The 27,429-nt window shown below is 38.4% G+C and overlaps 1 protein-coding gene and 1 pseudogene across 2 annotated transcripts in view; both read right to left on the reverse strand.

Moving 5' to 3' along the window:
* The window catches only part of LOC105195946, a 113,413-nt gene that overhangs the window by 27,374 nt on the left and 58,610 nt on the right, over nucleotides 1-27,429 (reverse strand). The gene's annotated exons all lie outside the window — the stretch shown is intronic.
* On the reverse strand, nucleotides 1,098-9,250 carry LOC120357468 (annotated as a pseudogene).

Raw genomic sequence — 27,429 nt, forward strand, 5'->3', positions numbered from 1 at the left:
CGACCGAACTTGGCGCGCTTTTTTCGGTCTTGGTTCGTGCGGCAGCTTCCATTGAGATGATTGAGCTTTGGTTTCCACGTCATAACCATAAACCCACGATTCGTCACCAGTTATGATCCTCTGGAGCAAATTTGGGTCGTCGCGGACAGAGTCCAACATCTCATTAGCAATGTTCATGCGATGCTGTTTTTGGTCGCAATTGAGCAATTTTGGTACGAATTTCGCGGCGACCAGTCTCATGCCCAAATCATTGATAAAAATCGAATGGCACGAGCCAATCGATATGTTTAGGTCCTCAGCAACTTCTCTAACGGTGATTCGACGATTGGCCAATACCATTTTCTCCACTTCATTAATTTTTTCGTCTGTTGTTGAAGTGCTCGGGCGTCCGGCACGCTCTTCGTCGTTCACATCTTCTCGGCCTTCTGAGAACATTTTGTACCACCGATAAACGTTGCTTCGGTCCAAGGTAGCTTCTCCGTATGCCACAGTCAACATTCGGAATGCATCCGCGCACTTAATTTCGTTTTTCACACAAAATTTGATACAGGTTCTTTGATCCATTTTTTTGAATAGGTAAAAATCGAAGACGATCCAAAACACGTGCAAGCAAAGCAGCTGTCAACAATTAAGTGAACATTCAAAATGGCCGAGCTTGTCGGCATAAGTGAGAGACATGAGTACCAACATAACGCCACAAAAAGATCGAAATTCGAATATACGTAACCCGCGAAAATTCAAAATTCGCGATACTTTTTGAACACACCTCGTATATGTTAGACGCTTAATATGTATTTGACGTTTTATGAATAAGACATTTTGATATCTTTTTTTAAATTTTAGATATGTTTTTTTTAATAAAAGATTTCTATATGACATTTTGTATTAATAAGGATAAAAGAAGAATAAAAACCAAAAAATTATTTGCATTCATTTATATATTTTTGTAAACGCTTATATGGTATAATATATATATATATATATATATATATATGTTTAATTTAAAAAAGTAAAAAAAAACATTTTTTTTATTTATCCATGAATTGTGTGAATCATCGAATCCCAGCCACTCGACGTAAACTTTGTTTCCTCTCTTTTTTATTATCTTCTCTACCAGGTATACATTCGGGTGAGTCGTGCGATGCAACTCGTACTCATAGAAGGCACCCGCTATTTGTTTACCGCGATAACCTTCCACGAGATAAGTTACGGGGTTAGTGCGTTGTACTTTAACGATCTTAAACACCTCGGTGGTCCAATTGGGGGTGTACCCCTTAGAGAATGTCGTTTTGTGCTTGCTCCTGAGTACCGAATCGTTTATTTTGAATTTTGCCGGCCCCATGATTTTTATGTGAGAGTATACAGTGCCCAGGAGTTTTTCATCTACTTACAAATTAACTGGTCGCATGCGGTAATGACGTTTGTTGTAATCCGACACCAGACGCGACAGCTTGTCAACCCACTTGTGCGACCCGTTAAGTGTAAACATACGCCACATATCGTTCTTAAGTGTGCGATTCCACCTCTCTGTTATCGATGCTTTTAAAATCAAATATGTAGAATAATGATCAATGTCGTGCTTTTTCAAGACTTTCTGCACATCGGCGTTGTAAAACTCCTCTCCCATCTGTTTGCAAATTTTTCGGACATTTTCCGCTTTCTCAAATTATCTTAGCGATTGCGTCAGCCGTCTCGCGCCTGGCCTTGCTCTTGAGCGGTACTGTCCAGACGTATTTACTTAACGCATCGATGACGGTAAGTATGTAATTATGACCTCTATTATACTTTGAATAGGGACGCATCTCGACGATATCAGCTTGCCACAAATTGTCGAATCCTTTGATTATAACACGTCTTCTAGGAAAATTGCGTCTAGTTGGCGCGTGTAATCCTTCGACGATTCGTCGCCTCTCGGAGCTTATTGTTTTCTTCGAAAAACTCATATTTCAACGCGTAAACAAATTGCATTACAACTGACTCGTTTAGCGGTTACGCGATGTAATTTATAATGCCAGTATTGCAAAGTTTCTCTACTTTATTTAAAAAAAAAAAACGTTAATTGTCAAAAACGTTATCTTTTTTTTCTCCGTTTATTAGTATTTTCTGTCTTCCTTTAATAATCGTTGTTTGTCTTCCGGTTTCTGTCTATTAGATAATTTTTCGATTCTTTATTATCCGACCCTAAATTTCACAGTAAGAATATTAAGTTTATTGTAAACACACTCTTAACCAACGGCTATCCCGCCGAATTTATTTGTGACACAATAAACAGCCGCCTTAAATCTCTTATCAATAAAAAAACAATTAATCAGAAAGACGAGAACACAGATATTGATACAACAAACTGTTGAAACATAAATTTGTAATCAAACGGAACCGCGCTTTTTAGTACGGCCATTTTGATCACATTGCATATTGATTATGTAGATATCGATCTAGATCACTCTCACGAGCGCCTCTACTCCCCCCCTTGCCTGTCGTTCCTCTATTCTTGCTTGTACATTCTGTTACAATAAACGCATCTAAGCAAAGAATAGAAATCGATACCCGACTTCTTTTTTTGTGCTGCATCGACCTACGTAAGCCCTCATCTCAACACAAACAATAGAGCTCCATTGTTTTTGCTGCCATACATTCCTTCAATTTTCAAAAAATTCAAGACTATCACAAACAAATTTAATGTAAAATGGTCTTTTTTTAGTCTTAATAAATTGAGCAGATTTATTAAAGTACAGAAAGATGTTCTCCCAAACAACCTTAAGAAAAATGTAGTTTACAAGATTATATGTAAAGACTGCGATGCGTCATACGTCGGGCAAACGGGCTGAAAATTAAAAACAAGAATCACTGAACATCGTAACCATATTAAATGGAATATCAACAGTCAATATGTAATCAACGAACACAGATTCAATTATAACCACGAATTCGATGGCGAGAACATAAAAATCCTAGACAATAAGCGTTTTTTGGGCAGGCGGCTAACATCAGAAATGTTACACATACAATTACAAAATAACAACCTTAATTTGTAAACAGATACCGATTGTTTACATCATACGTATCTCTCATTACTGAACAAATTGTAACAGAATTAATATAAATTTTGATTCGTGTTATTTGCAACAGTTGATTCGTCTGTATATATTCCCTCTTTTGTGTACTCATTTTATTTATAATAGTAGACTCTTTTTATTTATTTATTTTTATTCAATAAGACAAGCTATGATGTTAATTGTAATAGTCGATTCGCCGATAAGTTAGTTTATTCTCAGTTATTTATTCAACGACTTATTTGTTTTTTTATATTATCTTCTAGTTTTTATTTATGTATTTATTTTGATTTGTATCCCCGACTGTTTGTCTTTGCGTGCAACGTTGAAACAAGACGTTAGAATCCCAATAACGAAATTTATACAGTCGGTATACATTCTGACTTGAGATATTGAGCACGTTTTCTTTGTGAGTGTATACTTTGACAAGAGAATTGAAATTATTCTTATAAGACTAAATTTTATCCAAAGCTTTAATAGCCCTCATCAGTTGAAAATGGGTCACGCAATTATAGCCAATTAAGATATTATTAATCATCTTTTTAAAAAAACATACAATGATTAGATAGAGAAGTGTTATTTTTTTGACACTGTCACAGGAAAAGATGCCACTACGGATTTGACAAACCGCTAGTGACGTAATGTCCTCCCGCTTCTTGCTGACTGATGACCATGAGAACTGTTTTTGCGCTGAAGATGACTTAAAATGAGTCAAAAGTCCGTGGTAATAGTAATTCAGTAGAAAATAAACACGTTAAAATGGTATTTTGATAAGAAATAAACATTTGCGCACTTATACCTGCGCTGACTCTCATTGGCCTAATTTACGAGTACTGATTATTTCAAAGTAATAAATATAATTAATATAAATTAAACATTTATTTACTGGTCTACATGATTTGATTAAAATATTTGTTCTTTTTAGCATTTCACAGACAAGGAGATTTTACAAAAAGTTATTACTTACACGTTCCATACCTTTACCATCTAATGCCAGCTCAAAAATTGACAACAAGAGAACCATAAATAAAACTTAGTTTAAAAATTAGTTAGAAATTTCACCTTTTTTACTGCATTTATACAATTCAATTTATGTGTTTATTATATACAAAACTTAATTAGTGTAGAAATATGCATAACGACGCCACTTAGTGCATGTAATTTAGATCATCTCTTACCTTCAAATTCAATTTTTACGTTTTGGCAATATTGACCTTAATATGTATGCATTCGCAATTGGGCTGTGGCCTATATGGTCGGCTCCATTAAAGACCTGGGCCTGAGGGTGACCCCGGAGAAAATAAAAGCTGTTTTTTTTAAGACGGCTCCGCCGGGGCTTTTCCTCCCCCTTGGGAAACCATCCCACTAGACGATGCATGAATCCAGGTGAGGACAACCCTGAAATACTTGGGGTTATTGTTGGACGGTCGCTGGGGCTTTGTCGAGCACTTCGACAAACTAGCCTCATGATTGAGCAAAAGGGCTCTTATGGGATTGATGCTCAACCTTTGGGTGCCGGTGCGAGGCGCGACTATCTAAACGCCGTTATATCCGGGACACTGTATGGTGCCACAGTTTGGTGTGATAAGGCGTTAGCCAGCCGCCTTGTTAGGAAAAACTTGCGTACTGTGCAAAGGTAGTTGACCTTGAGGATGGGGCGTGCCTTTGGCACCGTTTTCGGCGTGGCGGCCATGGTCCTGGCGGGTGTCCCCCCCGGCGGAGTATATGGCGGACACCCAGGCTGAAGTGTATGTCTGGGTGAAAATTACCCGCCTCCGAGGAGGCTCAACCAAGTTCAACCAACCCCGAAAGCTGTAGTGCTACAAAAGGGAATAGCTCGTCGACGGGTGATATAGAAGTGACGAAATGATCTCATCAATAACCCGCCGGCAAGTGGCACTCAGGTTCTGGAAGCTGTCCTTCCATGCCTGGAGAAGTGGTTGGGCCGCCCCTAGGGCGGCCTGTCTTTTAGACTAATACAGGTGCTCACCGGACACGGTTGTTTTGGTGGGTACTTGTATTGTATCAAGAAGAAGCCGATGGCACAGTGCCATCACTGTAATGCTCTCCGAAACTCCGCGCAGCACACGTTGAAGCACTGTCCGTCGTGGGAAAAGCTGCGTGGAGTCTTGAAACAGGAGGTGGGAGAGGATCTCTCTCTGCTGACTGTCATCCAAAAGATGGTCTGCAGAGAGAGCTCATGGAAAGCGGTCTCCTCTTTCTGCGAACAAGTTATGTCGCAGAAGCAGGCCGAGAGAGAAAAAGGGAGAGGTGGCCAGGGAGGTGGAGTGTTAGAGGAAAGAGAAGAAAAAAAGGCCCCCTGGCGAAGAATAAGACGGCGACGACGATGACAATGACAAGTGACTCCTCTTCGGATGTCGGCGGGGGAGACCTTGCAGAGTTAATCGTCGTCGAGAAAGAGTGAGGGGTGAAAAGCCGCTTTCCACCATACGGGAAGTGGGGAGCGGCGAGAACGTGGGAGAATCTTCTCCTTCTTATTCTCCTGTATGTGAAAAGAGCAGGGCGAGGGGGGCAGGGCGAGGGGGGAGCGTCGAATCGCCCGGCCCCGGTGGGGATCTCGGGGGAATAGATAGTGGGGCGCATCAGCTCCGTCGGAGCCAGTGTCGTGAGGTGAGGTTCTCCAGAGACCCTGTCTTCACCGCCACGCTGCGGATGGCTGGGTTGGCCGACGAGAATAGTGGCCCCACACGAGGGTTCTTTCGGGACATCCGGCATGGCCGGGTAACGCTGCATGGGGGGGGGAGGGGGTGGACGCTGTGAGCATTAGTGTTTCTCGGCCTGCCCTCTCATTTTTCTTTCTCGTCGGGATGATTCTGGTTTTCTTGTTGTCATAAGCGGCGTAGGCCGGCCAACTCTAATACTTCAGTGGTAAGATACTCCATGACTGCAGCCAGATAAACTAGCGCCGACGCGCTCGGCGCAATTTTCCTTCCTCAGCAATCGGTAAATACGACCCACGGAGAATTGCAGTCCTGTTTTATTGGAACAAGACTTTGTTTTTCCCTTGACTTTACCACCCTTTCCGCGATCAGACATGATGCTCAGCTAGCAAATGCAAATACCTTTTCTTTGTGAGAAACGAGGAGAGTGTAACCCTCAGTGTCCCTCTTCCTTGTCTAATGGACATGTCTTGCTTGCAAGGCCAAGGACATAATATTCCCGGTGGGCATGTACCAACAACCACCGATGGGTCTAGGGGGCTTTGAAAATATGCTGCACACGTTCCCGGAGCTACCTAAATAAGTAAGGACCAGCGATGGACACCCGAAGATTTTTAGTGGGTATATCCTACCGACACAACAGTAAGTGGGATAAGTCCCATGTAACTCCGGGCCTTGCCCTGAAGCCTGGGGTATGCATTTCTCTTCCGTGAACAAAAAAGAAAGAAGAAAAACAAAAATAAAATTTCCACGAATTTCTTTTGCAAATGACACAGTTAATGTAGTCATAGTAAGTATATTATTGACAATAGTAGATAACTTTATCTATGTGTTTGTCGCTTCCTAAAACTGTTTGCTTTAAACTTTTTTTTCAGAATATATTTAGTATAACACTGCTTGTGGAGTAGAACAGATTAAATAGAAAATTTTTTAAAATATTCAAGGACTTTTACAATAGTACAAGTCGTACAATAATCAATAAAAATAATAAATAAAGACTTGTAAATCAATATGTATCTATGTGGTTTAGTGATGAGATTAAATGTGGCGATGAAAGCAGTCCAATCTTTATACTGTAATTATGGCTTTTACATGTGATGACGTATTAAAAGTTATTTCTAGCAACAATCAGTAATACGTAATATTAGATTGTCTCTTGTAGCTAAGTCGCATAGATAAGCATTTATTCAAATCTTTGTTAATTAATTCCTCATGTATTATTGTAGAAATTGCAATATGAAACAGAATTTGTCTATTCAAGTTAATTCGTTCTAGTTAGTAAAGCATGTAAAAACTATTATTTGATACCGTGTATACAAAATAATACTTAATTATCAAAAAATTATTTTAGAAATTGATAAACCTTAAGTAATAATGTATAATCTTAAATCTTTTTTTTAAAGAATAAAAAATTTAAAACATGTCAAATAAAATAAATTAGTACTAAAAATTTAAGGATTGTCTCTCTGTGTTAATCTATTGTTAATGCCAATTTGATATTGTAGTTTATTTCATCAGAGTAAAAAGTAATTTGATGTATCTACGATAAATATTAGATTTAGTGCTTTTTGACTTATTGAGTTAAACTGCAATATTCATGAAATAATGCTATTAAGAATGGATCAAGACACAGTGACAACCTGTAAAACTTTTAGCGTTCTTGGAAAGAATATGGAAGTTTCAAAAGAAATTAGTACTTATAGAAAATATATGTATTTGAATCTTTTTGATTGTAAGCAATAATTGAAAACTGTCCTCAAATTATACATTCAACAAGTGAATTGTCCTCAAATTATACGCTTGACATATTTGATGGAAGTCCCTGCTGAAAATTCCATTATCCGATAAATATAATAATGAATAAAAAATTTTTTTAATTATATTTAAATCAGTTTTTTTTTCTGTTCCTCTGTAAATTTATAATAATACATTTATAGTAATACTACAATAAATATTAAAATTTTTAGAAAATAAAAAAGTGAGTATAACGAGATTGGGATCGGGCTGAAAGAAGCGCAGAAGAGTTTCTTTTTTTGAAAGTTTACATTAATAATCGGGGGATACTTCAGTTGTTTATATAACGTAGATTTTTGAAGAGAAAGAACTGCACAGGCCTATGCTTGTAGTCAGAGAGTCAGTCGTAAGAGAGTCTTCTTGTGAAAAAGATTTAAAATAGTTTTCACAGTTTTTTCAAAATGGAAGGATTATTCGACTTACGTATCCAGCGGATGCAGTAAGTTGTTTTTTCATTTTTTTTTAAACTTGACATTTTTGAAAATATATACATATATTTTAAATTTTTAATACTTTTTTTTTTGTTTTTCAGAGCTTGATAATACATAACAAGGAGCAATTTGTTGTGCCGATAAGGCACTTATTAGAGTTAAAAATTATCGGCCCCCGCCTCGTAAGTTTTTATTATTTACATCTGTTTTAAATTACTATTTTATGTACAATTGTAATATTAAATGTTTTTCCTGTTTTTATTTCAGAACATCTCTTGAAATCAAATCCAGATAGCTGGGTTTATCAATTTATTCAATGCGGCATATCGGCGCTGGTACCGCCAATGGGATCAGTGGTAAAACAATAGAGAGTGGGTCTGCAACGAGTGGTACCTGGAGGACTACTGGGACCTCCAGATCCTGTTTGGAGACAGGGTCTATGAAGAAGAGCGGTGAGACTAATTTTGAAAAAAAAATCTAAAAAAAATTGATTTTTCTTTTTGTATAAAATTTTTTTCAAAGTATATATATTTAAATTTTTAATTATATATCAATTTTTTCTTCTATCTTTCTTATCTACCTTTCCTTTAATCCTCTTATTTAAAAAAATATTGCGAAAACAGCGATAGCGACAGGGTAGCAACAGGGGCGGGGGGAGGAATAAATCGCATACGGCAAGGAAAACGCGCAAAAAAAAACGAGCGGGCGGGTGGGGAGATTGAACGCGCAAGCATACCCGTGACCGCGTACGAGAAAATCGAGCGAGCAAGTGAAAGAAACGAGCGAGCTGGTGGGGAGAGCGCATGCTTGAGCGCCAGCGGGTGGGTGGTGGGTGGCAGCGGGTGGTGGGTTGCAGAGGCGGCGGCAAGCCCCGCGTTAGACCGCGTGCAACCCCTCCACGCACCACAAAAATTCGGGCAGCGTTATTTCCTCGAGACAAAGCTCTCTTCGGGCAAATTGCAACGGGATAGGAAAGCGCATGCGCAAGCAATCGAGATATCGCGCCACACCCCACAAAATATTTGCCATCGTATCGCTAGTCTTATTTCCTCCCCGCTTTTTGGTGATGACAGACATTGGAAGAAACCACTGCTTTCAAAAGTACAGTCATACTTCCCTCACCCCGCGGTGTGATTTATTATGTTAGTTTACTATGTATGTTTAGTATGTAAACAGAGAGAGAAGTACAGTCGTGAGCTAAAAGGTTGCAACACATTTTTTTGATTGTTTTTGAAATGTAGACTTGCTCATCGAACGGCGAACGTCATTGGTTTTTACCTGTGGATCCAACCAATTAAGCATCAAACTATCTAACCATCAAAGAAAATGTGTTGCAACCTTTTAGCCCACAACTGTACACTAGGTTCTACCGATGCCTTAACACATGAACTTGTACGCGTGTCAAGGCATATCGATACAGTAAATTCGACGTGTTCCGACTCAAGATATTTTTACATTTCATGCCTGTCATCTGACGATTATATTCAATTAAATTATTAACAACAATTTACCTCTTTTTGGTTTTAGTTAAATTTTTCTTACATTAAAGTATATAATCAATTTTTAAGTCGAAATTAAATATAATTGGTTTACTTTAAGAAAATTAATAAATATTGATAATAATATAAATGTTATATTAAATATTAAAATATATATGTATTTTATATAATTTTTAAATGCAATTTGAATGTTATTTAATTTAACTAATACTCTGTAGATGCTTGAATTTTTCAATTGATAGTTTTTTCTATATATTCAAGATAAAAGCATTAAACTATTTTTCAATTTTTATGATTCCATGACATAAGGTTTTTAATTCATAAATATGAAATTAGACTTGGATCTTAATGATATTACTCTTAGACATTAATAAAAATAATTTTTACATTTTTTTTAATGCAAATTTCAATTATAAAGAACATTTAAACATTTCTTTCGCCCTGATTTTGTTGATAGACCACCTTAACAAAATTACATGTAAAACTCTGTTCCAAACTCCTACCAAAAATATTTTTTTAGATTTTTTTCAAAAAGTAGGCCACAATGAAATAATTTAAAATAATATTTTTTGTCAATTTTTATCGCAAAATGGGTAAATTATTTTTATCAGCTCTTTAACGTTTTATTTGTCTACAAAATTCATATTGAAATATTTTGCTGATCACAAGTTGAAAGTTAGTGACAGCAAAATTTTTTTTCAATTTTTATAATTCCATAACATGAGATTTTTATTTCATAAATATGAAATAAATGCTTATGTTGTGGAATTACAAAAATTAAAAAGTTATTTAGTTATCACTAACTTTCAACTTGTGATCAGCAAAATATTTCAATATGAATTTTGTAGACAAATAAAACGTTAAAGAGCTGATAAAAATAATTTACCCATTTTGCGATAAAAATTGACAAAAAATGTTATTATTTTAAATTATTTCATTGTGGCCTACTTTTTGAAAAAAATCTAAAAAAATATTTTTTGTAGGAGTTTGGAACAGAGTTTTACATGTAATTTTGTTAAGGTGGTCTATCAACAAAATCAGGGCGAAAGAAATGTTTAAATGTTCTTTATAATTGAAATTTGCATCAAAAATAAATGTAAAAAGTATTTTTATTAATGTCTAAGAGTAATATTATTAAGATCCAAGTGATCAGCAAAACATTACAATATGGAATGTAGACAAATAAAACGTTAAAGAGCTGGTAGAAACGATTTATCTGCTCATTTTTTGAAGAAAATTAATAAGAAAAATGTTATTTTAATTTTTGTAGCGCATTTTTTTGAAAAAATCTAATAAAAATATATTTTGTAGAAGTTGGGCACAAAGACAACACAAGTAATTTTTTCAAGGTGGTAAATCAACGAAATCACGGTGGAAAAAACATTTAAAAGTTATTTTCATTTTTTAAAAATCGAAATTTGCATTGAAAGCAAATAGAAAAAATATTTTTATTAATGTCTAAGTGTAATTGATTTTTCAAAAGTTTTCAAAATTTTATTTGATTTGTTACTATGAAAATCGTGAAAATGTAAAAAAATCGTTTTTTTGCTTTATCTTGGACACGTCTCCATATAGAAAGAAGGCCGAAAAGCCGTAGGGGCACTGTTACTATATTTATTCCGCTAGGCTTTTTATTAATTTTTAAAAAATCATTTCAAGATCGTGAAAAAACATCCCCATTTGAATGTGGATTTGATCCAATTTTAAATAATCAAATACCCTTCAGAATTCAATTTCTTTTAATTAGATTAATTTGCTTAATCTTTGATATTGAAATTACCTTATTAATTCCTCTCATTTATTTATTTAAATTCATTAATTTGTCTATAATTTTATTCTCATTCTTTATTTTATTTACTTTACTTATATGTCTTTATCTTGAATTTATAGAAAAATCTATCGATTGAAAAATTTAAGCATCTACAGAGTATTAGTTAAATTAAATAACATTTAAATTGCATTTGCAAATTATATAAAATACATATTGTGACGTGGCAGTTTTATCTGCCTCGCCACTTTGTCCTCCGCCTAAGTGTAGCGCGAGGAGGCGCGTACGACCGGGCCGGGCATTCAGCGAGAGAGCGAAATCTCCGGCGGGACTGCGGAGCGTATTATTTTATTTACTCATTCGCGGCTTATTTCATGTAACCGCGGGCACCTCGGCAAACGCCGCCTAAGGACCAGCAGCGGTGAGGGAGACGGACCGCGACCAGAAAAGGAGAGGGCGATCGTCCAGGGCCGGCGCACAAGAAAACGCCGACGGAGAGGAGGAGACAAGACGTGGCGACAGATAAGCGCCACGCAAAAGACGCCAGTGGCATGGCCAACAAAGTTCGCCAGTGGCATGGCTGATGGGCAGGCTGGGGCGGACGAACGGCCAGGACGAGGGCCGTCGAATGCCGGCTGTCCATCGAGGAGGGTAGCGGCAAGGAATCGTCGTAGGAAAATTCTGCGGCTGTCGGCCGCGAGGACAACAAAAGCGACGAGGATGTCGGATGCTGACGGGGACCGCACGACACCTGCGGAGACCCGACACTGCGCTACCGTGACGTCACGGCTAGATAAGGGCGGCCGCTGATAGGCCGCGCCGCTAGGCGCAAGGATATCACACACCCTGTGGGAGGAGTAGCGCCCATCGATCGCGCATCGAGCGCGATCCTCTCAGCTTTTGCGTGCGACCCGGCAATCCCTGCTATGCGAAGCGTGAGCGAGCGTGCGAGATATCGGCTGGAGATATCGGGAGCGGCTATCGTCGAGTGTGCCAGGCCCGGACAAGCCCCGCGGATCGAGGAGCGGAGAAAGAACCGTGCTGAAGTTGAGGTGACCCGTCTAACCGCTGTGTAAAGCCACGAGCTGTCGGTGTCGACCGGCTCGCGTTCTGAGGTGGAGCCATTAGGTTAGTGTGCGAGTGCGTCCGCCGCGTGGCGATTGAACGCACCTTGCTTCTTAGTGTTTGGCTGGCTCTCCACCTCAAGCCCGAGACCTCGTCGAGGCACCCAGCTGTCGGCTGCCGCGTGTGTTTGAGCCGTCCCGCCGTAGAAGTTTGCGAACGACCGGCTTCCCGGGAAGCCGCAAAGCCCTCGCGCACGTGCGTGAGTCGTGTTACGACCGTGATCATACGGCCGCCTGAGATATCGGTGACTTGGTGTATCGCGCGTGTTCTATTAATTTTGTAGTGCGGTCTAGGCGACTGCGTGTCGCCGGCGCGACTCTTTTTTGGAGCGTACTTTGTCTTGGAATTGCTGGATTGGCCTTAGCGAAGGCTCGGCGTTCACGTACTTGCCGCGCCGTTCAGAATGCGCGTGATTGGCTGCCGCGCTTCGCGCGGAGCCAGTCGTCATGATCGGCGCGTATGGCGTAATTATGGTATGATAATTCCCGTGTCCGGCTTATTAATTTCTGTTGTCAACTCCTTATCGCTCTGTATTTCTGTCTTACGTTAACCTTACCTACGCTATTCTTTTTTTTTCTTTATTGTATGCCGTCTCTATCATGCACTGCAATATATGTGATCTCTATCTGTTATATCGGCCTGATTTTGCTTGATTTCTCGCCTACCCGTCTCCTCCCGTGAGAGAGCCGCTTCGGCCCCGTCTCCGCTACCCCCCTCTACCGGTTAGAGGAGCTAGCTGGCGGCGTGCGAGCGACGATTTCGCGTTTCGGCATGACGCGTTCTCGCGTGTTGTGAATCCGTGTTTAAAGTTGAAAAGTGAACCCGGAGACGCGACCGGTATCATCGCGTCTGGCGCCTAATCTCGCGATTTGGTGCGAGCGTTTGATGTTTCTCGGTTCGCTCGTCGCTCCCGCGCGTGTTTTGCGAGTTATTCCGTTGTTTGATCGCGTATTTCGCCGTTTCTCTCCGGCGTCAGGAAAAGTACGTGACAATATATATTTTAAAATTTAATATAACATTTATATTTATTATCAATATTTATTAATTTTCTTAAAGTAAACTAATTACATGGCAACTTTAATTTCGACTTAAAAATTGATTATATACTTTAATCTAAGAAAAATGTAACTAAAACCAAAAAAGGTAAATTGTTGTTAATAATTTAATTGAATATAATCGTTAGATGACAGGCATAAAATGTAAAAATATCTTGAGTCAGAACACGTCAAATCTATCATATCGATATGCTTTGACACGTATACAATTTCATGTGTTAAGGCATCAGTGGAACTTTTGTTAGTGTACATGGTCCATGTTTACATTAAATGGTTAGTTGCCTTCAGGCGGCACATTTCAAAGGTGTCGGTAGGTTTATTTAAACATCGGCCAAGAACATGATCTTTGTTTATTTAAACATTGGCGACGATCGTCGCTAACTCTGTTTATTTAATCGTTATCACTATTTATATAAACATTGATTACGCAGAACTATACCGGATAGCACCCCTCCCCTGATTAGGTTCATCCACGTGTCCCCAGTTAAATCCCCCTCTTTGCCCCACTCCCACCCTGTTTGGTTCACTCGCGTGACATTGTCTCCGGTTAACCCCCTTCCCCCGCAAGACCCGAAAAATTTCTCTCCTCGCTCCCCTTCCCTCAACAGTTTGGTCCACCAGCGTGACCTTATCTCCGGTTAGGTCCCCCCGCGCAACTTAAAATATTCCCCCCTTTCTCTGCATCCCCTTGAGATCCCCGAGTTAGAATCCGCTTATGCATTCTACTGATGTCCTTATATTTCTCTACATCGTGTAGATGTCAGCGTTGGATACTTTCATGAAAATTAACTCAAACAGATCTTGAGTACACAGTAAAAATTTGTGCGCCCATATGTCAAAATTTGTTTGTGTTACTACGTTTTGATTACTACTTCAAAGTAAAATTAATATACCACTGATATGTTATTATTTTTATAACATTTTCATGTGTTACATTTATGTTAACTTTAAAAATTAACACTTTGTGTATGTCTCTTAGAAATGAAATATTATTTTGAGTATTTTTACAAATTTATTTCAAATAATCAACATGTGTTAAAGTTTATTTAACATGATTATTTGAACATTTACTTCAACGTCTTTTAGAATGCGAAAAGTACTTAAAATAATATTCCATACATAACAAGAAAGATTTGCAAACTTAGAAATTCAAAAAATTCTAAAATTTTGTGTGCACATAGAGAAATTTACCCATAAAACAAAAATATTTTTTGTATGTGCCCAATTTCAGTTTAAGGGAGTAAACACCATTTTGAAAAAAATCGGTTTTTTTTCCAAGCGAATATCGTCAAAACTATGTTAGGAGTATAGGGGTTTTCAGGATGACTAATAGACATTGGTAAGAGGAAATATGAATTTATTGGAAGAAACGGAACACGTTTTGTGCAGCTCGTGTGACGATTTGACTGCCTCTTGCAGACTGCCGACTCAGGCGCGTTCTCGCTCGGCGACAGCGTAAAAACAAAATCCGATCTTGCAGTACAGCTCTTGGGAGGCTCGGGCCCCGCACTTAATAACTAACGCAACATACTTAGTAACTAACGCTGGGATTAATAACTAGCGCTCGGTACACTACTACACTCGGCCAATCCTGACTCTACTCCAACCTCGGAGTTGCCCAAGGTCTCTCGTTGACAGCTTCCCAGATGCCCAGGTACGATTTTTGGGTCACCTGATAATCACTTATATCTTTTACCACGTATCTGTCGTTCCTGAGCACACGTACAACTTCGTACGGTTTTTTAAATTTAGGAATAATCTTGTGGGACGCTCCCGCAGTGGTGTCTATATTTTTAATCATAACAAAATTGCTATTTTTGTATGTATGTGTAGGTTTCCGCTTTTTATCAACATGTGCCTTACTGTACTTCTGACTTTGCTTTATCCTTTCGGCCGCTCTTTCCCTTAAACGATTTAGATCTCGATCACATTTGCCGTCTACCCTCGAAAAATATTTACTAATTGAATCTACAACCTTGTCTCGCTGCTCAACCCCGAACAATAATTTACTTGGAGTTTCGCCTGTCGTTTTATGTACTGTATTGTTGATAGCAAATCGATTTCAGCTAAAATTTTATACCAATAAATTTTTTCGTCATTGTTAATAAACTTACTAATCATGAGCCCTAACACCCGGTTAATCCGCTTACTTGACCATTTGCTTTAGGCGAATGAATCGCCGTACAGATGTGATGTTATGAATGTTATTTACCATACAAAAAGTTTTAAAATTGCCAGAGTTAAACGCCGTACCTCTGTCTGATATTAAAACTCGCAGCCTGCTAAAATTCGCAAAATGATCAGTTATATATTCTATCACCTCTTGAGTAGCAGTAGTTTTAGTTGGGTACAACTTCACAAACTTGGTAAAAAAATCAACAATGATTAAGAGGTGTCGTTTCGCTGACCGATCTTTATCGATAGGACCATAGTGGTCTACCTATATGATATATTTCAAATGGCAGTTGACCTTTCGGGATGCAATTTAAATAATCTTCTTTTTTCCCCACCAATGGGGCAAATGAAATACACTTTAAACAATTAAAAACATACTCTTTTATTTTCCGCTTTATTTCTGGAAATCATTAGCAATTATGTTATCAAACTTTTTTACTCCTAAATGCCCCATTTGATCATGATACTTATGCATTATTTGAAATTCCATAGACTTAGGCACATAGAACAACAATTCTCCGTTATGTTTTTTAAACACAATACCGTTTTTCATCTCAAAGTAGGAATTTTCTGCCTTTTGTAATATCTCTTTTAACTCACATAACTTATTATCACGACTCTGACTTATCGCAAGATTTAGCTCAAAAGTGTTATCTTCTATTAGCAATCTTCGCTTGGTAATCTATTTAAGGCATCAGCATGCCCCATTTTTGTGCCTGATCTGTGTTCTGTTGTGTAATCATATTCCATTAGCTCTAATATCCATCTATTTATTCTCAGAGACATCTCTTTCTTTTTAAAAGCTAACGTTAACGCGTTACAATCAGTTACGATTTTAAACTTAGAGCCCCGTAGATAAACTCTGAAGCGTCGTACAGCATATATAATTGTCAACGTCTCCAGCTCAAAGCTATGATAGCGGTTCTCTACATCGGTGGTTCGCTTTGAGAAAAAAAAAATTGGGTGAAATTGTTCATCGCTTCCCCGTTGCATCAGTATCGCTCCAACCCTGCAATGCTTGCGTCACAATGAAGTTTCGTTTCGCGGTTCAGATTATATATAGCTAAAACAGGTGCATTTGTTAACTTATTTTTTAACTCTTCAACAGCGTGTAATTCTTTCGCTCCAAACTTGAATGAAACATTCTTACGCAACAATTCATACAACGGCTTGGCTATCAACAAAAATGACGGAATAAATTTCCTAAAATAAGAACACAAAGCAACGAAACTGTGCACCTCTTTAATATTTCGAGGTATTGGGATCTTTTGTACTGACTGCACTCTCTCCTTCGTTGGGCTGATGCCCTTTTTCGACACTAAATATCCGATAAATTCTACTTTTGTTTGTAAAAATGTGCATTTATTAACTCTTAACTCTAGTCGGTTTGCAACAAATAATTTAAAAATTTCTCGTAACGTGTTGATGTGCTGTTCGATTGTCTTTGATATAACAAGAATGTCGTCCGTATATACTACTACTTTTGAATGTCGTGTAAGGTCTGCTAAAATCTGATTAATATAGCGCTGGGACCTCGATGGTGCTACCTTAAGACCGAACAGCATACACAAAAACTCAAATTAACCAAATGGTGTTGTGAATGCCGTATATTTTATTGAGTCTTGAGACATTCGTACGTGATAGAATCCGTTTTTCAAGTCTAAACTCGAGAAATATTTCATACACTGTAAAGAGCCAATTAAATCCTCGATGTTCGGTACCAGATAGTTATCCCTTAACAATAGTTTATTTAGCTCGCGATAATTTATGCAAAGCCTTAGCTCGCCTGTTTTTTTTCTCACCAGCACGATAGGTGACGCGTACTCGGACTCACTCGGCCGTATGATCCCCTCGTCTAACATTGAGTCTAGCAGTATCCGCAATTCTTTTTTCTCAGCGTATGAGGGTCTATAACAAGAGAAATGGAATGGTTTATTTGCGTTAAGTCTTAATTCAATCTCAGCGTTTTCCTTTGATTGCTCTGGCCTTGGGCTCAATATATTCTTTAACGAACAATTTCCTCACAGCCATTTGTGTTATTTTATTTACATCCGGGTTAATAATTAACGCTCCACTCGCGTCCTTTTCGCCAAGATCAATATTTAATATCTCCTGAATTATTTTGTCTTCTAAATTTTTGTTACACTTTTCTTTCTCGTAAAATTGATTAAGAACGTCTGTACCTATTACTACCAAAGCTTTCATCGTTTTCTCTGGCACGACTAATAATGACTCCCGTTTTGATTCTTTACTATTAATTGCCATTTTAACCGTTCTTTGGCTTCCAAAACGCTACTGTTCAACCCGTAATACTTATTACTTTCTGACGACAAAGGCGTAATTAAATTTGGTGACACAAAGATATCTTTTACGAAGCTTACCGGTACTATCGAACCGTACCGGACTATTTGTATCTAGCAGGATATCTAACCTACAATTTACCGCTACGCTTTCTACTTCGTTACTTATCTGATATTCTATCTCTCTCTGGAAGTCTCTGAGTTTCCCGTCAAACACACTGTTGACATCTGTTTTTTTTTCTCCATTGTCCTTGTCGACCTCGCTTTTTGTTTGGTCTCTCGACGTATAGTCTTTCGTTCGATGTCCCAGTTGCAGGCATTTAAAATAAGCTCCTCTCTAGCGTTTCGGCTTCGAACACTTAGCTGTGATGTGGCCTAGCTAATTACAATTGAAGCACTTCGGCTCCTGCTTCACACGAACCTCATTGTCGACCTTCTTGTCCAAAGGTACTACCTTCGTCACACCCTTCGCGCTGAACGCCTTTTCCGCTTTCTGGTACGCCTTCTGTTCGAATCCGATAGATACATTTTCCATGGCCCGCAACATCGCCTCCTTGTTTGGGAACCGCTGCATTATTGCTTAATGTCTTATTGATTTTACTGGAATGCCGTCAATCACGTAGTCGACGATTTCCTCTTCGTCTATCGGCACTTTATTTGCCAAAATAATCTTCCGGTGACAGTATTCAGCAAACGTCTTACCTTGCTGCTACGTTCTGCTCTCGAACTCCTTCCTCAGAGCCAATCTCGTCTCCCGTTGACCGTATAGAGCCTTCATACGCGCCAATAGTTTGTCAATCGTCAAGGAAAAATGGGTCGGCACTGAATAAAACCACTCTTCAGCATCACCTGTCAGTTTTGCTTCGAGTAGTAACTTGGTCATCTGATGGTCCAGCTGGTACATTTGCCTCACCACCTGTAATTGTTCTTTCCAACATTGATAAGATCCTTTCTTCCTTTCAAACAGCAACAGCATTTCTTTTAAGTGCATCAGGCTAATCTTTGACGTCACCACGCTTGGACTTCCGGTTGCACTTATGCTTCCTCTCACACTTGTGTCTCCGCGGGTCGTCGACTGCATCACCGAATGCAGCATCTCATTCTCCCGTCGGATCATTTCTAGCTCACGTTGCATTAGCTCTCTCTCTCTCTCGACTTGCAAGCTCGTCCTCTCTCTCGTAAGCGCTGTGACTCGCTTTGCGGTTTTGGCGACCCCTCCGCCCCGGCTTGTCGACTCGCTGTCGTATCTTCGTTCACTCCCTCAACGCCCATCTCACTGTCAAAGTCAACAATCTATTGTCCAGTCGGATAAGCTTCGTTTAAGCTTAAAATCAATTCACTTTTATTGCTACTAGCACTCAAGTTCATTTGCTTTAGTTTTTCTTTCAGTGTCATCACCGTACAATTGTTAAGATCCTTCATCCTGCCGATCAGCTTAATTTCTTTTTTGCCAATAGTATCCATCAACTCTTGCAATCTCAGTTATCGACCGACTTATCGTCGTGTATCGTTTTCTACACGCCCTCTTTCTCCTCTGTCACCGACCGTATTCGAATGGCTTCTTCAATCATCTTTTGTGCACCGTTTCTTGACGCCGTCCGCGCCCAACGGTTTCTTCATTGTGTCTCCTTCTTTCGCACTTATGCGTACTTCCTTTACTCGGGCAGCAACCGATCACTGCTCAAGCCACACCGATCCGCAAACTCCCTCGCCTTGCTCGCTCACGAGCACGTTACGCGCACGTCGCAAATACCTCACGCAGCGCACCGTCACAAATTTCTTCGCTTCTCCGTCGTTTTTGGGCTTATCCTTGAACTTATCCTTAGGCTTATCTTTGGTCTTCTCTCCTCGATCTTATTTCCTCGATATTATTTCCTCGATCCTACTTCTAATTTTGTTAGAAGTGTAGGGGTTTTCAGGATGACTAATAGACACTGATAAGAGGAAATGTGAATTTAATGGAAGAAACGGGCTGGAACACGTCTGTAGCTCGTGTGACGATTTGATTGCCTCTTGCAGACTGCCGGCGCGTTCTTGCCCGGCAACAGCGTAAAAACAAAATCCGATCTTGCAGTACAGCTCTTGGGAAGCTCGGGCCCCGCACTTAATAACTAACGCAATATACTTAGTAACTAACGTTGAGATTATTGATTAGCGCTTGGTACACTACTACAACTATAAGAGATAGAAAAAAATGTTTTGAATAAAAGTTGAATGAATCGAAGAGTACTTTAAAACAATAATTAAAAAAATTTTTTTAATTGCTTTTTATACTCTTCTTACATTTGTTTTTAAACATTTTCAAACGTTTTTATGACAGAGTTAAAGCTTATTTCTATACAAATTCAACCGTATATAACAAAATGTCTTTTCGATTTACCATTCTTAAAAAATAACAACAAATTTCTTATATATACACGCTATAAGTACCTGTTCGTGCGCTTGATTTTTTCGCACTGGAATGAATACGTATCGCTAATAGCGTATTACGCAAAAGAGTGTTAAAGACAAATCGGTATAGTACAATAAATCTTAAAATAAGAGTTTTATAATAATAATAATAATAGTAATAATTAAACTAATAAAATAATAAGTTTTTTGAACTGGACTGTTAAATCAGTCGCTGACGATGTAAAAGTATGTACCTAATACTTTATACATTTAAAAACGAGTTATGAATAAAAAAATTATTATTTTTGCAAAATATCGTTTATTTAATTTTGACTGTAGAACTGTGGATTGCAATGGTCAATGTATTTTGTGGCGTCCGTCCAACCGCCACTATAATACACCCATGCGCTTAGAATAATTCTACGGCGCCACCGCTATGCGACGCTCAAACTCAGGGTCCGCCGGTGTGCCCGTCCGACCGTCATCAAACGCGCGCGCGCGCACCCGCCTATTTCCGCGGCGCTACCGCTACGCGGCATTCAAACTCGGGAATCAGGCGCGGATAAAATCAGGATATAAGGGGCTTCGCGAGCCTCAAGAAACCAGCTTTCGCTCGCCTATCCACGGCAAGAACGTCCACGAGACAACATACCGTTAACCTCTGACGCAGTGTATCGGCAAATACCTTGTCGCCCGGCACGTCCTTTAACCAAGTGCCGACGGTCAAGCAAGGGTCCCGAAGTGACTAACGTACCGATCAAGCCTAGCTCTCGGGAAAGACATCTTCAACCTCACATTGAGCTCTGCTCTGTTAGCATTCCGGTAGAGCACAGCTATCGGATTATAACCACTCTCCCTCGCATCGAGCCTAGCTCTGCAAGCGTGAGAAAGACTTTTGGGACCGACGTCGAGCCTGGCGCCATCGAAAAAACTAAAGTCAGGCACTTCAGTGTTGAGCTCGGCTCCACCAACGGAACCCTTAGGATTGATTGGAAGCTAGTTCCGCTGCATCTATCTCTGGCAAGACGGAACAGGCCACCGTCATTCTTCTTGAGGGACGACGATCCAAGACACGCACGGCCAGTTTCACCTTCCTGATGTGTGGATTTCTTGGGGTAACCTCTTTCACCACTGGTCACCTCCACTGGCTTTACCTCCAGCAGTTTCAATCCATGAGCCAAAAATCGACAGTGCTACCCAGACAGACGTCCACTATGCCACACGGGATTGTCAAACTCTGGCCGAGTGGAACCAAGCGGATAGACACAACACCCAGGAAAATCATTCTTCTAGAAGGAAGAGGCAACGGACAAAAAAACGCAACTACCTTCTTGGATCCCAAAACCGCTAACCCGGCGTAACCGGAACATTAAGAACCAAACAGCCCTTTTCAGGACCCCCTCACTAAAAAACCTAATTGAAGTCAAAACCGGTGACTCTATAACAAAAACCTAAATATTTTATTGACAAAAAATCTTTTTTTACCACTGTACATCATTTTGAAGAAGCTTGCAGGAACATTTGGACCAAAGGTGGAAGAAACTCTATTTTGCCCTGTTAACATACATCCAGGTTTCCAGATCAGGAAAACTCACTGCAGAACATTTCAGAACTTGCTTCACCAAAATATATCTACCGAATACTGGCCATGCTTCTACTTGACTCATGGACGAGACACTATCCGAGCCAGCTAGAACAACATATACCACAAGATAAAAAAGTTACATTTTTAACCATACCAAAGGAGACGACGAGCATCATTCAGGCTTTAGATGTCTTTGGATTCCGGATTTAGAAAAATTTTGTGCTAACATTTTTGGATAACGTAATTCTTTCTTCAAGAGGAAGATATTAGTTTGCACTCCCGTAATGAAATAACTAAATTACAATCACTAATTCACAATCAGCTTTCTTCGCCTAGATTCAAAAATCTTTTTCAATATTTGTGGTATAAAAGCGAATATTTGGAAACGCGTCCCAAACATTTTCAAAATCTTGTAGCATTTTGTTACTTTAAAACTAAAAAGCATATATCCAAATATAGGATATGTGGTGAGTATTTTTGATTTAAACATTTTTATGAAGAATATCATTACTGTAATAAATATAATCTGTAATTTTTACAGAATCAGTTTTTTATACTAGATAACTTTTGCAGGATACGATTAAACAACAAAGCATGTACAATTGCTTACAAGTTACAAATGAATAAATAGAAGTCAATAAAAGTATAAATTACACAGAAAAAATTTTTTATATACAATTATTTATAATTATATATAAGAAGTTTTTACAATTATTTATAATTATATGTAAACAGTTTTTTCCGGGTAAAAAATATTTTTATTGTTGGAATGTGAAATAAATTTCTATTCATGCGATAGCAAAAGTATACGTATAGAGTGGTATGCGGGTCCAAGTAGAAGGAGAGTGAGTGAGCGCGGTGGGAGTGATGAGAAGGAAGCAGGCGAGAGGAAGGCATAGCGAGCAGAACCGCGCCGGTAAAAGTAGTCAATGTAATCCTTAAAATTAGTTGTAATCATAAATAAATACTGTGTTAAATACGAGTATATACTGTGTTAACTATAAAGCTCTCATCGACATCTAAACACACATATTTAATGCAATTATCAACATGGTAGCAGAACGTGGTTGCAAGAAAAATTAAGCTCGAGAAGCGTAGGTATGTTAACACATGGTCGACAAAGGAAAAGTGATCGAAAATACAACTGATCGAGAAAGATTGTTGAGTGCTATAAGAGAAAAGTTTATGGAAATTGCTAAAAGAGTTATATTATTAAAATAAATAATTCTTGAATCGCAAGAAGAAGAAATCATGGCTGATAAAATCAAAATTCCGATGTTCGATGGAAAAGACTACAGCACGTGGAAAAAGAGGATTTTAACATTTTGAAGCTGAAAAAATGTGAAGAAACGTGTAAACGTGTAAGGCAGCAAAATGAAAATGCTGAAAATTGGAACCAAAAGGACTTGAAGGCTGTAAATTATATATACAGTGCACTATCTAATAAGCAGATAGAGTTCATCAATGATGAAGAAACGGCTTATAAGATAATCAAGAAGCTAGATAAGCTTTATTTAAAAGTGTCGACCGCACTACAAATCTTTGTAAGAAATAAGCTTGAGAAAATAAAATTGAAGGATTACAGTGAGGTCAGCGAATTTTTCAGTAATTTTGAAAAATTAATTATTGAATTGAAAAATGCCGGTGCACAAGTCACAGAGAAAGAGAAATTAAACAACTTACTTAGAACGCTACCAAGCTCGTTAAGCTACATTGGAGACTTTATTGATGTGATGGCTAAAGAAGATAGAACAGCCGACTTTGTAAAGGACAAAATGAAAATGCACGACCTCAGAGATAAAGAAAAGAAGCAAAACGAGAAGAGTCGAGGTGCCAGTACGAATGCCTTTCTTATAGAAAAGAAGAAAGACAAAAAATCGTGCTACAAGTGCGGTAAGGAAGGACACCTGCAATACCAGTGCAACAGAGGCCCAAATCAACCGACAGCGCGAGGTGGCACTCGTGGCGCATGGCATCAGTACCAAGACAGGCAGTTCAACAACGCCCGAGAGAGCCTAGGTTCAACCCATCGAGGGGGGCGAGGCAACCGTGGTACAGGTACACGAAGCAGAGGCAGCTGGTATCAACAGCAACGGAGTGACCAACGAGATCAACGTGATGCAATGTATTCAAATGTTGATGAATATGAGTCGGGTGATGTATTCTGTACGAAATTGTAAGAATGTTGATATGTATCTATGCGAGAATAATGTCGAATGGATGTTAGATAGTGGATGCACGAATCACATAATAAATAACATGAATTATTACTCAAATTATGAAACTTTGAAAAGTCCGATTGATGTTAAGATAGGAAATGGAAAAATTCTGAAAGCTACAAAAGTTGAAAGCGTTTTTATTAATACTCAGGTATATGGGAGTAAAATTGAAATAAAATTGAAGAATGTATTTTTTGTTGAACAAATGGATAGAAATCTAATAAGCTTTGGGAAGGTAACAAACAAAAATGGAATTATTTTTGAAGGAAATACAGCAAAAATATATAATATGAAAAATAAAATGATTGGTATAGCATACAAAGTAAATGATTTATACAAATTGAACAGCACAATAGAAAATAAAGAATCATACATGGTTTCAAATGAAAACAAAATTGTGACCTTAAAAGAAAAATTTAATAGGATGTTAGGCCATGTAAACTTCAATTATTTGGATACTTTATGTAAAAATAGTCTGATTCGAGGTATGCCAAGTAAATTAGAACCTGGACATATGAGATGTAGTATTTGTATTCAAAATAAAATGCATAATATCCCTTTCAATAATAATAGACATAAAACTAAGGATGTATTAGATATTATTCACACTGATTTGAATGGTCCACATCACACTCTAGGTTACAAAGAAAAAAAATATTTTTTGACATTTATTGATGATTTTAGCAAAATTGCAAAAGTTTACACCATTAAATCTAAGGATCAAGTTTATGAATGCTTTGTAAATTACATAAATCTGGTAGAAAATTTAACTAGAAAGAAAGTAAAACAAATAAGGTGCAACAATGGTACTGAGTACATAAATAAGAATATTTTTTGGTTAGCAAGTAAAAAAGGGATACAAATTGAACCATGTCCACCATATGTACACCAATTAAACAGGACAGCAGAAAAATATAATCGATTAGTAATGGATACGGCTAGGTGCTTATTAGCTAAAGCTAAAGTACATAAAAAATATTGGGCAGAAGTAATCAAGACAGCAGTCTATTTGAAAAACAGAACTTTAGCAAATACGTTAGAAAATAAGACACCATATGAGATTATGATAAGGGAAAAACCTGATATTAGTAATCTTAGATTGTATGGGAGTAAGATTTTTGTAAATGTTCCCGAAAATAAAAGGATAAATAAATGGGACAAAAAGGCTGAACTAGGTATATTAGTATATGAAAAAGTAGGTTATAGAATTCTGTGCAATAACAAAGTAGTCATATCTAGGCATGTAGATATTATTGAAGAAGATGTAAATATTGTAGGTTTAGAAGATGATAATGATGATTATGAAGAAAGGAAAGGGGATCAAAGTGAGTCGGAAAATGAAAATTCGAACAAACAAGCAATAACAAATGAAAATTTCGATGTGCAAAATAAGCTAAAACGGTCTCAACGGAATAGGAAACAGCCCAACCGATATACCGATAGTAATCATGTGTATTGTATTTATGTAAATTATATAAGTGCAGATAGTCCTCTAGACTATAATGAAGCAATGAATGAAGAAAACTCCAAAGAAGGGCAAGTGGCAATGAATAAAGAAATCAAATGTTTAAAGAAAAATAAAACTTGGCAACTAGTTGATAAGCCAAAAGATAAAAAGATATTAGACCAGAAATGGGTTTATACAAAGAAAACAGAAAATGTATACAAAGCTAGAATTGTTGAAAAAGGGTTGCAACAAAAAGAAGTAATTGAAAATATATACTCTCCTGTTGCCAGAATGCAAACGTTAAAAGTGTTATTATCATATTGTACTCAAAATGGTCTGTCAATAATGCAATTGGATGTTGAAACTGCATTCTTGAACGGTAAAATTGTATCAGAAGTTTATGTAAAACAACCTCAAGATTATGATGATGATACAGACAGGGTATGTACGAGGTGTGTTCAAAAAGTATCGCGAATTTTGAATTTTCGCGGGTTACGTATATTCGAATTTCGATCTTTTTGTGGCGTTATGTTGGTACTCATGTCTCTCACTTATGCCGACAAGCTCGGCCATTTTGAATGTTCACTTAATTGTTGACAGCTGCTTTGCTTGCACGTGTTTTGGATCGTCTTCGATTTTTACCTATTCAAAAAAATGGATCAAAGAACCTGTATCAAATTTTGTGTGAAAAACGAAATTAAGTGCGCGGATGCATTCCGAATGTTGACTGTGGCATACGGAGAAGCTACCTTGGACCGAAGCAACGTTTATCGGTGGTACAAAATGTTCTCAGAAGGCCGAGAAGATGTGAACGACGAAGAGCGTGCCGGACGCCCGAGCACTTCAACAACAGACGAAAAAATTAATGAAGTGGAGAAAATGATATTGGCCAATCGTCGAATCACCGTTAGAGAAGTTACTGAGAACCTAAACATATCGATTGGCTCGTGCCATTCGATTTTTATCAATGATTTGGGCATGAGACGGGTCGCCGCGAAATTCGTACCAAAATTGCTCAATTGCGACCAAAAACAGCATCGCATGAACATTGCTAATGAGATGTTGGACTCTGTCCGCGACGACCCAAATTTGCTCCAGAGGGTCATAACTGGTGACGAATCGTGGGTTTATGGTTATGACGTGGAAACCAAAGCTCAATCATCTCAATGGAAGCTGCCGCACGAACCAAGACCGAAAAAAGCGCGCCAAGTTCGGTCGAATGTGAAAGTTTTGCTGACAGCTTTCTTCGATTGCAGGGGCGTGGTGCATCATGAGTTCTTGCCACAGGGTAGAACGGTCAATAAGGAATATTACCTGCAAGTTATGCACAATTTGCGCGAAGCAATCCGCCAGAAACGCCCGGATTTGTGGAAGAACAAAAATTGGCTTTTGCACCACGATAACGCCCCTGCTCACACATCGTTGCTTGTGCGCGACTTTTTGGCCAAAAACAACACACTAATGATGCCGCAGCCACCGTATTCCCCAGATCTGGCCCCCTGTGACTTTTTCTTGTTCCCTAAACTGAAGAGGCCCATGAAAGGACGACGTTACGCTACGCTTGACGAGATAAAGACGGCATCGAAGGAGGAGCTGAACAAGATAAAAAAAAATGATTTTTTGAAGTGCTTCGAAGATTGGAAAAACCGTTGGCACAAGTGTATAATATCTCATGGGGATTACTTTGAAGGGGACAAAATAGATATTCATGAAAAAATAAATAATTTTTGAAAAAACACAAAATTCGCGATACTTTTTGAACACACCTCGTAAACTTCATAAAGCGTTATATGGGCTGAAGGAGAGTCCAAGAGCGTGGTATGAATGCCTTAATAGTTATCTATAAAGTATAAGTATAAAGTATAAGATTTAGCGTAGCAAAATTAATTATTGTTTATATACAAGG

The sequence above is a fragment of the Solenopsis invicta genome, chromosome 4, assembly GCF_016802725.1.
Source record: "Solenopsis invicta isolate M01_SB chromosome 4, UNIL_Sinv_3.0, whole genome shotgun sequence".
Lineage (NCBI taxonomy): Eukaryota > Metazoa > Arthropoda > Insecta > Hymenoptera > Formicidae > Solenopsis > Solenopsis invicta.